This window comes from Elgaria multicarinata, chromosome 3, assembly GCF_023053635.1.
Source record: "Elgaria multicarinata webbii isolate HBS135686 ecotype San Diego chromosome 3, rElgMul1.1.pri, whole genome shotgun sequence".
NCBI classification, from domain to species: Eukaryota; Metazoa; Chordata; class Lepidosauria; order Squamata; family Anguidae; genus Elgaria; species Elgaria multicarinata.
In genome coordinates this window covers 175,770,176-175,782,116 of record NC_086173.1, presented here as the reverse complement: position 1 = coordinate 175,782,116, position 11,941 = coordinate 175,770,176, and the positions used below count along the sequence as shown (strand labels likewise).

General features: G+C 52.6%; 1 protein-coding gene across 1 annotated transcript in view; it reads right to left on the bottom strand.

Moving 5' to 3' along the window:
* The window catches only part of LOC134396428 (zinc finger protein 664-like), a 151,611-nt gene that overhangs the window by 48,981 nt on the left and 90,689 nt on the right, over positions 1 to 11,941 (bottom strand). The window lies entirely within an intron of this gene.

Sequence of the window (11,941 nt, the reverse complement as noted above, 5' to 3'; positions counted from 1 at the left end):
AACGGCGTGGCAGAAAGTGAGGAAAGGGAAGCCCCCAACAGATTATACTTGAGGGAATGTGGCCTTCAACAGACAGGAACCCTACCTTCATATTTACATTATCAAAAATTCACTTATGTTAATTTTTACAGTAGAGGCTGCAATGGTTAATCGACTAACCAATTTATCAAAATCTTTTGATAGACAATAAAATTGTTCCAATTACTGGGCAACTCTAACAAATTAATTTTAATAAGGGTACTTACAAATATTTTAGAAGTCGGCGAATTCAAAGAAGGATGTTAGAACAGACATCTGTCACCCCCCCAGTCCCTCTATCGTTTATTAAGTACTGAACTGTACAGCACTATTTATTCTTATTAGACTCTTTCACACAAAGACAACTTCAGTATGCAAGACCTTCCATCTTGCATATTTACCTTGTAACAGTAGACAAGTCAAGATGTTTCTGAACTTCCAACAATACTTCTCGGAAGAAACGGAGACGTTTTTCCTCAAACTGCTGACACTGTTCGAAAACTTGCTCCATATTTTCCATATATTGAGGTGTAGTACCATCCAGGTCTTTAAGAGATTTTTCATACTTATCCTTTGTCTTAAGAACATCCTGTTTACTTTTATCCACTTTGTCCTGCAGTTTCTTAAGTTGTTCTGGATTCAGAGCTGGGTCAGCTTTGCTATTAGCCTCTCTGGATACAGCAAGTTTTTCCTCTTTGCAGGCTACATTTGAATTTACGGAGCTTTGAGCGATACTGGAGGTAGCAATTAGCCATCAGGACTAGTAGCCACGGATAGCCTCCTCCTCCATGGATTTGTCTAACCCCCATTACAAACCATACAAATTGGTAGCCTTCACCGCTGTTTGTGCTAGCCTCCTCAGTGGTGGCCCCTCAACCGTTGAACTCCCCCCCCCCCCGCCAGTGAGGCCTGCCTGGCGCCTACATTGTCATCCTTCTTTCCCCAAACTAATCAAGCTTCTCAGATATTTGACAGCATATAATCAACATAATGATTGTCTTTAACGGTTTTTATGTAAATAGTTTTTCTTTTGTATTTCATACTGTATTTTTAAGGTTTTAATCTCCTGTAAACCATGGAGAGAACTTTGAGCAAGCTAGATAATGCAACTGCAAAAATAATTTGCCAACAACTGGCCATCAAATTCAACCTCACCAAAGTCCACGACAAATGCAAAGTTAGTAGCATCAGCCGCAGAAACGCACTGGACTTCGCACTGACCCAACTGGAAAGGAAGACGCAGCGTAAGAGGCCGACAGTATATTTACAAGTGTAGCAAAGGGGAATTAGGAAGTTACAATACCAAATAAGTCACAAAGAGCTTGCAAGGATACATCCAACAGTTGGGGAAAGGACCCCAATGTAGAATAGAACATTAAAACAACCTAAGCTGACCTCTGTGGCTTTCTTGCGGAAGGGCCTTTTCAGAAGCTGCACCAAACTTGAATGAGAAAAGGACCTAGGCGGAGCACCCACCCACTGCAATACTTTAGCTATGCCGGTCTCTGGTGCTCCCTGATGGAATGAGAGGTCCCAGGGCGTCGCTTTTCGCACCAGAGGCCCAGGTGCAAGAGCCCCACTTCTTCCCCACAGAGCCAAGCACTTTGGGGCCTGGAAGCAGGAGGCATTTTACTTCAAGATGAACCAGGCTCCCCCAGCCCTGACGCAGAGCGAACCGATCCTGAACCGCAACTAGAGAAAACGAAAGCTAGAACCCAGGAAACCGGAGTCGCTCTGGTTCTTTACGCCTACGGAGGTTGTGGGTTCTCCCGCTCTGGAGGTTTGTAAGAAGAGGCTGGGCAGCCACCTCTCATGGGGAGTTGAATTGCACCAGTTGCTGGGGAACATGGGTGGGAGGGTGCTGTTACACCATGTCTTGCTTGTTGGTCCCTGGCCGATGGCTGGCTGGCCACTGTGTGAACAGAGTGATGGACAAGATGGACCCTGGGTCTGATCCAGCATCAGGGCACTTCTCATGTTCTTATGTCCCTGCACAGGGCTGGACTAGATGATCCTCGTGGACCCTTCCAGCACCACAATTCTATGATTCCCCCTAAGGCCTTCCCGATGAACCTGCCTCTTCCGTGACATCCACAGGAGAGGCTTTAAGATCACAACAAAGCAAAGGCAATTCCACTATAATCAAAAAGGGAAAAAAACAAAGCAGAAATCGACAATATGGATGGAAAGGAGTCCCTAGAGGTGGTGACCTGCAAAGGGTGTGCAATGTTCGAGTTTCTGCCTGAGCTCAACATGGCGAATACCTGCAACAAGTGCAAGCTGGTGGCACTTTTGGAAGAAAAAGTGAGAGGACTTGAGCAGCGAGTGTCCACCCTCCAAGGAATAAGAGAAGTCGAGGAGTTCTTAGACCGAACGGTGGAACTGCAACAGCAACAAGAAGCACATGAGATTGAAGAACAACAGCCAGCTGAAGCAGAAGTGGAGTATGCTGAGGGGAGGAAAGCCAGTGAAGAGGAAACTCTCTGGAAAAGAGTGACAGTTAGGAGCAGAAGAACTAGAAGGCATTCTGCACCGGTGGAGCCATTGGAGTTAAGCAACTGCTTTCAGCTACTGGAGGATGAGACTGAAGGACAATTTGCAGAGGAAGAAGTACAGGAGACACCATGCTACAGTGACCAAGAGGCAGAAGGTAGGTCAACCAAGAAGAAGAGAAGAGTAGTCGTTGTGGGAGAATGGATTTTAGGAAAGCTGATTTTAATAAACTCAGAACTATGATAAGTAAGGTCCCGTGGCAAGGGAGCCTAAAGAGAAAAGGAGTGCAGGATGGGTGGGAGTATTTAAAAAATGAAATTTTAAAGGCACAGTTACAAACAATTCCAACAAGGAGAAAAGATAGAAGACAACAGAGGAAACCAATGTGGCTCCACAAAAAGCTTAGAGATGACCTGAAAACAAAAAAAGGATACATATAGGAAGTGGAAGGAAGGCCAGGCTACAAAAGAAGAGTACAGGCAAGTGGCGCAGAAGTGCCGAAATGGCGTCAGGAAGGCTAAAGCTGTGAATGAGCTGAGATTAGCGAGGGATGCTAAAAGCAATAAAAAGGCTTTCTTCAGATACGTGAGTAGTAAAAGACAGATGAAAGAAATGGTGGTTCAACTGCTTAATGAGGATGGCAAATTGATAACAGACGACAAAGAAAAGGCTGAAGTTCTCAATTCCTACTTCGCCTCAGTCTTCTCCCAAAAGCGGGTCTATGAGGCCCCTAGAACAAGTGAAGCAGAAGTTGAGGGGGCAGGATTGCAGTTTGAGATTGATAAACAAATGGTCAAAGAACACCTAATTTCCTTGAATGAGTTTAAATCTCCAGGGCCCGATGAACTGCATCCAAGAGTAATGAAGGAGCTAGCAGAAGAACTCTCAGAACCTCTGTCTATTATCTTTGCAAAATCATGGAAGACGGGTGAGGTGCCGGACGACTGGAGGAGGGCTAATGTTGTCCCTATCTTCAAAAAGGGCAAAAAGGAGGAACCTGGGAACTACAGACCAGTCAGTCTGACATCCATCCGTGGGAAAATTCTGGAGCAGATTATATAGAAGTCAATTTGTAAACACCTTGAAATCAATGCAGTGATTACTAGAAGCCAACATGGATTTGTCAGGAACAAATCCTGACAGACTAATTTGATCTCATTTTTTGATAGGATAACCAACCTTGTGGACTGTGGGAACGCTGTGGACGTCATATATCTTGACTTCAGCAAAGCTTTTGACAAAGTACCACATGACATTCTGATTAACAAACTAGCTAAAAGTGGTCTAGATGGAACAACTATTAGGTGGATTCACAGTTGGCTACAGAATTGGACTCAAAGAGTACTTATCAATGGAACCTTCTCAAACTGGGGAGAGGCAACGAGTGGGGTGCTGCAGGGCTCGGTCCTGGGCCCAGTGCTCTTCAACATTTTTATTAATGATTTGGACGAGGAGGTGCAGGGAACGCTGATCAAATTTGCAGATGACACAAAATTGGGTGGGATAGCTAATACCCTGGAAGACAGAAACAAACTTCAAAGGGATCTTTATAGGTTGGAGTGCTGGGCTGAAAACAACAGGATGAAATTTAATAGGGATAAATGCCAAGTTCTACATTTAGGAAATAGAAACCAAAGGCACAGTTACAAGATGGGGGATACTTGGCTCAGCAATACTACAAACGAGAAGGATCTTGGAATTGTTGTAGATCACAAGCTGAATAGGAGCCAACAGTGCGATATGGCTGCAAGAAAGGCAAATGCTATTTTGGGCTGCATTAATAGAAGTATAGCTTCCAAATCACGTGAGGTCCTGGTTCCTCTCTATTCGGCCCTGGTTAAGCCTCATCTAGAGTATTGCGTACAGTTCTGGGCTCCACAATTCAAGAAGGATGCAGACAAGCTGGAGCGTGTTCAGAGGAGGGCTACCAGGATGATCAGGGGTCTAGAAACAAAGCCCTATGAAGAGAGACTGAAAGAACTGGGCATCTTTAGCCTAGAGAAGAGAAGATTGAGGGGAGACATGATAGCACTCTTCAAAACTTAAAAGGTTGTCACACAGAGGAGGGCCAGGATCTCTTCTCGATCCTCCCAGACTGCAGAACACGGAATAACGGGCTCAAGTTAAAGGAAGCCAGATTCTGGCTGGACATCAGAAAAAACTTCCTGACTGTTAGAGCAGTACGACAATGGAATCGGTGACCTAGGGAGGTTGTGGGCTCTCCTACACTAGAGGCCTTCAAGAGGCAGCTGGACAAGCATCTGTCAGGGATGCTTTAGGGTGGATTCCTGCATTGAGCAGGGGGTTGGACTCGATGGCCTTGTAGGCCCCTTCCAACTCTGCTATTCTATGATTCTATGATCATGGGCTTGGATGGGTCCTCAGAGGCCATCCAATCCACCCCCTGCTCAAGGCAGGCTCTGCCCTGCAGGGTGCAGCTACACGTAGGGTGACCCTATGAAAAGGAGGACTGGGCTCCTGTACCTTTAACAGTTGCACAGAAAAGGGAATTCCAGCAGGTATCATTTTTACACACGCAGCACCTGGTGAAATTCTGTCTTCATCGCGACAGTTAAAGCTGCAGGAGCCTTGCCTTCTTTTGAATCTGGTCACTCTAGCATAGCTCCTGCGGCTTTAACTGCTGTGATGAAGAGGGAATTTCACCAGGTGCTGCATGCATGGAAATGACACCTGGTGGAATTCCCTTTTCTAAACAGCTGTTAAAGATGCAGGAGCCCTGTCCCCCCACACTCACCCCGGTGCTGCCACTGGCCGTTGGCCAGGGACCAACAAAGCAGGACACGGTGCAACAGCTGGGAGTGGTGTAGGTCTACTTCTAGGTTATTAGGTTAAGAACATAAGAAGGGCCCTGATGCTGGATCAGACCAAGGGTCCATCTAGTTCAGTACTCTGTTCACACAGGGGCCAACCAGCCATCAGCCAGGGACCAACAGAGCAGGACATGGTGCAACAGCACCCTCCCACCCATGTTCCCCAGCAACTGGGGCACACAGGCTTACTGCCTCAAAATACTGGAGATAGCACACAACCATCAGGGCTAGTAGCCATGGCCTTCTTCTCCAGGAATTTATCCAACCCCCTTTTAAAGCCATCCAAATCGGTGGCCACCTCCACATCTTGTGGTAGTGAGTTCCATAGTTTAACTACGCGCTCTCACGGCGTTTCCCCCAGTGTTTAGCCGCACTCTGCCATTTCCCTGCCCTGTCCACCCCATCTGCTCCCCCCGGGGAGCAGCAGAACACACGCCTGCAGACTTTTCTATGTTGTGTGTTTTAATCTTTGTAAACCGTCCAGAGCTTTGGGGCGGTATATAAATGTAATAAAATCATCATCATCATAATTCAGACATGGGAAGGCCGCTGTTTCTTGGAGGACTCCCGCCCTCGGGGCTGCTTGTGCAGCCCTCTGCACGCGCTCTGAGTCGCCATTGCCCTCGTCCGTCCAGCTGCGGGCAACGGACCGTCAGGCAGCCCCTGCCCTGGGCCCGGTGTCAGAGGAGTCTGAAAGGGAGGGAGGGAAGGCAGGCAGGCAGGCGGCTCCGCCACGGGCTCGGGGCCGGAGGAGGAGGCGGGGCCGGGGGCCGGGCGAGATGGCGGCGGCTCGGGTGTCCACCGCTGGCCCTGGTGCGGGTGCAGGAGCAGGAGCAGATCGAGGCGCTGCGGGCATCGCGGGGGCAGTCGAAGGTGAAGTCGGGCAGCGGGGGCAGCCGCTGCGGGCGCGCGTGGAGCAGCTGCGGGAGGCCCTGGGCAGCGCGGAGGCTACTCAATCTCCTGGACCTGGCCGATGCGCTCGTGGAGGCCCAATTCAGGCGCCCTTTCAGACGTGCGGCTGCTGCTTGGCCCTCGAGCCCAGCACGGGATCTGCGTCCCGCCTCCCGCCTCTGGGATCGGACCTGCCAGCCTCCCCAGGCATGGCGGGAAGTGGGCGGAGGATCGGGGCCGTGCCCTGCGTCAGTTCAGAAGATCCGAGGGACACGCGTCTACTTGCGTGCAAGATTTTCTAACCCACCCACCCTGCCACAGACCCTTCGCAGCTTCCCCGGGGATGCAGGTGGGGGTGGGCGCGCGAAGGCTTGGCAGGCGGCCGCTTGAGCCCTTGAGCAGGGGAGGGCAGCTCCGGCCCTTTTGGACTACAGGTCCCGCAATCCTTGGCCAGGCTGGCTGGGGTTCATGGGAGTTGTAGTAGTACAAGGCGCCTGCAGGGCTGTCGGTCGCCCACCTCACCCGGCCCCGGACTCCCCCCACCCACCCCCCAGGATCGGTCCCCTCGCAGCTCCCGATCCTGCAAGGTCAGGAGCGCGTGGAGCCTCCTGGCTGCGTTCCCTTGCACGCGAGTAGGCGGTCCGGGGAGCCCAGGGAACGCCAGACACACACCCCTCTGCGCCCCACGGGAAAAGGGGTTTGCTCTAGGGCAGAAAGAGCCCTCCCCCCCCAACCTTGGGAGACCTGGGAGGGGTCTGGGGGCTGCAAGGGGGGACGCGGGGCTGGGGGGAGGGAAGTTTGGTTTCCCCCCCTGGGGAGGCAGGCGGAGGGGGGGGGCAACCCTGCAGCATTTGGGGGCGAGGTGGGGTCCCGTCTCCGTGCCCGATCCTGCCAGAAGCACGTGGGGCACGTGGTGGGGACGGTTAAAGCCACAGAGAGCGAAAGGGCCGCTTCCTAGAGAGGCCCCGGGGGGGGGGGAGGGACGGAGGGGCTGGTGGACCGACCCCCGTTTCACTTTAAGGACCCCTTCGCCCCCCCTCCTCTTCCAAGGAGCCACTTCTCCTGCTGGTGGGTGCAGGGAGGGGGAGGAGGAGGAGGAAGGGGGATTCCGCAGCCCATGTTCCCCAACTGTGCGGGAGACCCCTCTGGGGCTTAGCCCCCCACTGGAGGGAGTTGCTGGGGGGGTCCAGACGGTGGGCGAGGGGCCCCCCGGGCCTGATCCAGCCTCTGCAGGGCTCTTCCGAGGTTCCTTCCCCCTCTTCCACCTCTCTGCAGGGCCGGGCAGGAGGAGGCCTCAGCGCCACGGACCCCTGGGCAGCAGGATGGGTGCAGGCAGGGCTGCCAAGGGAGCAGCCATGGGGGGGGAGGCTGTTCTGAGGAGGGGGGCAGCTCCCCCCTCCTTGCCTGCCCCCCCACCTCCCACCCCCTACCTGAGTCTCCCCTCCCATCCTCAAGCCAGGTGACAAATCAAGGGCTTGTGACCTTTGCAGGATGCGACCCCCTCCCTGTCTGAAGGATGGAGCTGGGACCCCCTGAGATGGAGCCCAGAGTGAAGACGGAAGAGCTGGACTCTGACATGGGAGAAGGCACCGCCCAGGACGGGGAGCTCTATGGAAGGACCGGTCCAGAGAGCCCCAAGGGCAGCAGCGCCCAATGGGAGGAGGAGGAGCAGCGCCGGCGGCGTTTCCGGGCCTTTGGCTACCAGGAGGCCGAGGGCCCCCGCCAGGCTTGCAGCCGCCTCCACCGCCTTTGCCGCCAGTGGCTGGAGCCGGAATGGCGGCCCAAGAAGCAGGTCTTGGACCTGGTGGTGCTGGAGCAGTTCCTGGCCGTCCTGCCCCCGGAGATGGAGAGCTGGGTGCGGGAGTGCAGGCCGGAGAGCAGCGCCCAGGCGGTGGCCCTGGCCGAAGGCTTCCTCCTGAGCCAGGCGGAGGAGCGGCGGCAGGTGAGGGAGAGATTCCCTCTGGGAGCTCCGCGGGGCAGAGACCTTAAAGATCCTCCCCTCATACACACAGTATCTCCATTTCCTGCCCCCCAGTACTGAATGACCCAGTGTGTGGATCTGGTCCCTCTTGGAGGCATCACAAGACACTTGAAGGGGGGGCTGGGAGGTTCCAGGAAAGGACAGGTGTGTGTGTGTGTTTCTTTCTCCCGCCAGCTGCACAGTCCTCCAGGTAGGAGGGGAACATCAGGCAGCTGCTCCCTCTCCTGCCACTGGGCTTTAAGAGGGGGGTCTGAGGTTCCCTGTTCCCATCCTCTTCTAATGCCAGGGTGGATTTCCTGGTTCCAATCCAGGGATCCTTGTGTTTCCATCTGCCAAAGACCTGGCTGTGAGGGAGTTTCAGGGTTTGGGAGGCAGAAGAGGTGTCGAAGGAGACGCGAACGCAGAGAGACGGGGAAACGCCACCCTTGGCCTCCGCCTGCCTCCTTCCTTGCACAAAGACGTAACAAGGGTTCCTCTTCCTCCTCCTCCTCCTCCAGGCTCAGGAGATGTCAGCCCAAGAAGCCATGGATGTTGCTGGACCAGCGAAGGCTCCATCGGGGACTGGACAGAGGCGGCTGCTTAGGGGGGCCCTGCAGGAGGGGGACGGAGCTGCCGCCTCTCTGGGTGAGGATCCTTGTGGCACGTTTCAGCCTTGTCTCCCTCTTTCACCTAGGCCTGACGTCCGTGGGCCACTTTTGTGTGGGGAGAATAAACCTCCCTCTAACAGCTGAAAAAAGGAGACTTGTTTCTATAGACTAAGAATTGATATAATGTCAGTGGTGGCCAAAAAATGAAATAGAGAAAAATTATTTCACACTAGAAGCTGAAATGCAAAGTACTTCTGAAGTATAAAGCATTATCTCACCGTCTTTTTATTGTTGATCCTCTTAGGAAATGGGACGATAATGATCAGAGATGGCGGAAAGACACGGGGGGCTCCTCCTCCTCTTTGTGGTGGTCTGGACAGAGCGTCTGGGCAGCCGGAACAGGTATGGGGGGCCTCGGTCCCCTGCCCATCTCCCTGGGCCTGAGAGAACCGCCCCTCACAGCTGGCTGCCAGGGAGGTTTCGGACGTCCTTCAGGGAGCCTTGGGTGCTGAAGGAGGGACCTCCAACCCCTTCACTCCAACTCTCTGTTTTACATCCTCCGCTCAGAGGACCTCTTCCTCTTCCAGGCTCCGGTGACCTTTGAGGAGGTGGCTGTGCGTTTCACGGAGGCGGAGGGGGCTCTGCTAGATCCAGGCCAGAGGGCTCTGCACAGGGCCGTCATGGAGGAGAATTACGGGACTCTGGTCTCCCTGGGTAAGGCTTCCCCAGTCCCTCAGCTGGGACATCCTGGGATCCCAGAGTTGGAAGGGGGCTTGGAGGTCATCTAGATGAACCCCCTTCTCAATGCAGGGGGCAGGTCCTTGTGCAGTCATCCAGGATTATTTTTTTTAAAACCATTTTTTCTTCTCATGGGAGTAAGAACATAAGCAGAGCCCTGATGCTGGATGAGACTGAGGGTGCATCTAGCCCAGCACTCAGTTCACACAGCGGCCAACCAGCCATCGGCCAGGGATGAACAAGGCAGGACATGGTGCAACAGCACCCTCCCACCCATGTTCCCCAGCAAATGGTGCACACAGGCTTACTGCCTCCAATACTGGAGATGGTTTGTGATTTTGATTTCTGTATTTCAGCTCTCAAGATGGTTTTACTATGATTTTATTAGATTGTAAGCCTATGCGGCAGGGCCTTGCTATTTACTGTTTTACTCTGTACAGCACCATGTACATTGATGGTGCTATATAAATAATAATAATAATAATAATAATAATAATAATAATAATAATATCTTCCTCTCCCTCCGACCTCCTTTCTAGCCACTAGATCCCATCCAATAGTTTTCTGAGCTTTCTGAAATTGGATTCCCCTCCCTGTTTCCAATCCATGTGCCAGGAAAGCAAGACCCCTCCCAAGACAAGAGGTCCCTTGTGTGACGAATAAAGGGGGAATGTAGACGGGGAAAGAGGGGTCTCCTCAAAAGGCGCAACTGCTCTGTGGACAGCGGGCAAACAAAGGATCTGGTAGACGCCCCCCCCCCCCCCCACATGCACCCTCTTAACATCCCAAGCCAGCCTGAGCCAGGGGCTACTTCCAGGACACACTTCCGGGGCACAGAAATAAGGGTTCAAGCTGACACCCCCTTATTTCGCACCCTAAGGCCAGGATTCTAAACAGTAGCAAGGGCAAAGCGGAAGAGGCTCTGAGTTTAGTCCCGAGGCTACAACCGATTAAAGCACACACAAGCTTTAGAAACAGACGTGAAACTTACTAGCATAAGGAAGGGGGGAAGAGTAAAAAAAAAGGCGTTCTAATAACCGAAGGAGATCAAGAAGCGCGAAACCATCGGAGGAAGCCCAATAAGCAACAGAGAAACCCTTTGAAGCAATGCTGCCAGCGGAAACAAGTCAGGGGCTACCTAGACTCTGCTTGTGATCCACGGAGGCAGCGATTCTGGGCAGGGGGCCTGCTCCTTCATCCCCGGATCAGTGGTTTAAAATAGTCAGAAGTGCCGGGAGTAATTCCTCTCTTTCTCTCCTCTGCAAAGGGCTTCCAGTTCCCAGAAGGGATCTCATCTCCTGGCAGGAAGAAGCGGATGATCTGTTTGTCCAGGGCTCTGAGGAGCGGGAGAGGTCCTCAGGTGGGCGGTTAGCTCGCATTGGAGCCTTCTTCCGGAGGCCTCTCCGGCTGTGTGTTCTCCCACGGGGACGTTTATTCTGGAGAAACCTCCTCCTCTTGAGAGATCTGTTGGAGAAACAGCCAGGGAGGAGCTGGAGGGTCTCCGTGAACTGTGAGAAGGGTTGTCTGTGTGTAAAAGGTGGTGGTGGGGGGACACCTCTGTTGAATACCAGCCTTTAAAGACCATGGCCTTATTTTATTTCATATATTATTACGTTATGTCCCACCTTTTTTCCTCTTCCTTACATGGTCGTGCTCCTCTCCAATTTATGCTCACAATAACCCTGTGAGGTAGGTCAGGCTGACAGTCAGTGGCTGGCCCAAAGTCACCCAGGGAGCTGAATGGCCGAGTGGGGACTAGAGCCTGGATCTCCCAAGTCCCGGTCCAAGAGCCTAATCCCTTTACCTCACCGGCACTGATGTTGCCCCGTATGATCTGCCCTGACTGGGAGTGTGGAAACCTTACTGAACATCAGATAATGCACACTGAAAAGGAAACCTTGGAGTGTGAAAAGCAATTCAGTTGCAGCTCAGGCTTTAACTTCCTCCCAGCTCGGCTCTTCCAGCTCCTTCCTCTGGAGATGCCCAGGGCGCACCTGTGACCTGGCCCAGGCCAGATGCTGCGTCGGCTTGGTCAGTGCCCTGCGCCAGAGCCCCTCAGTTCTGAGCACCTGTTCCTTGTGTTGGGAAGTCACCTCCTGCTGCTCCATTGACCCCTCGGCCCCTCTGTTATTCAAAACAGCAAACCTCTAGTTTTGTTCCCCGAATTGTGGAAAAACTATGTTTTCGTTCTTTCAGCTGATGGCAGGGACAGACATAAAAACAGCAAACGGCAGAGGAGGAAAACCGAAAGTGAACAGAAGTGGCAGAACAAATCTATTTCATTTGGAGGGTCTGACTTCCACGAATTTCCAATACAGAATGAAGAGAAATCATGGAAGCACTCTGAGTGTGGAAACCTTACTGAACATCAGATAATGCACACAGAAAAGGAAACCTTGGAG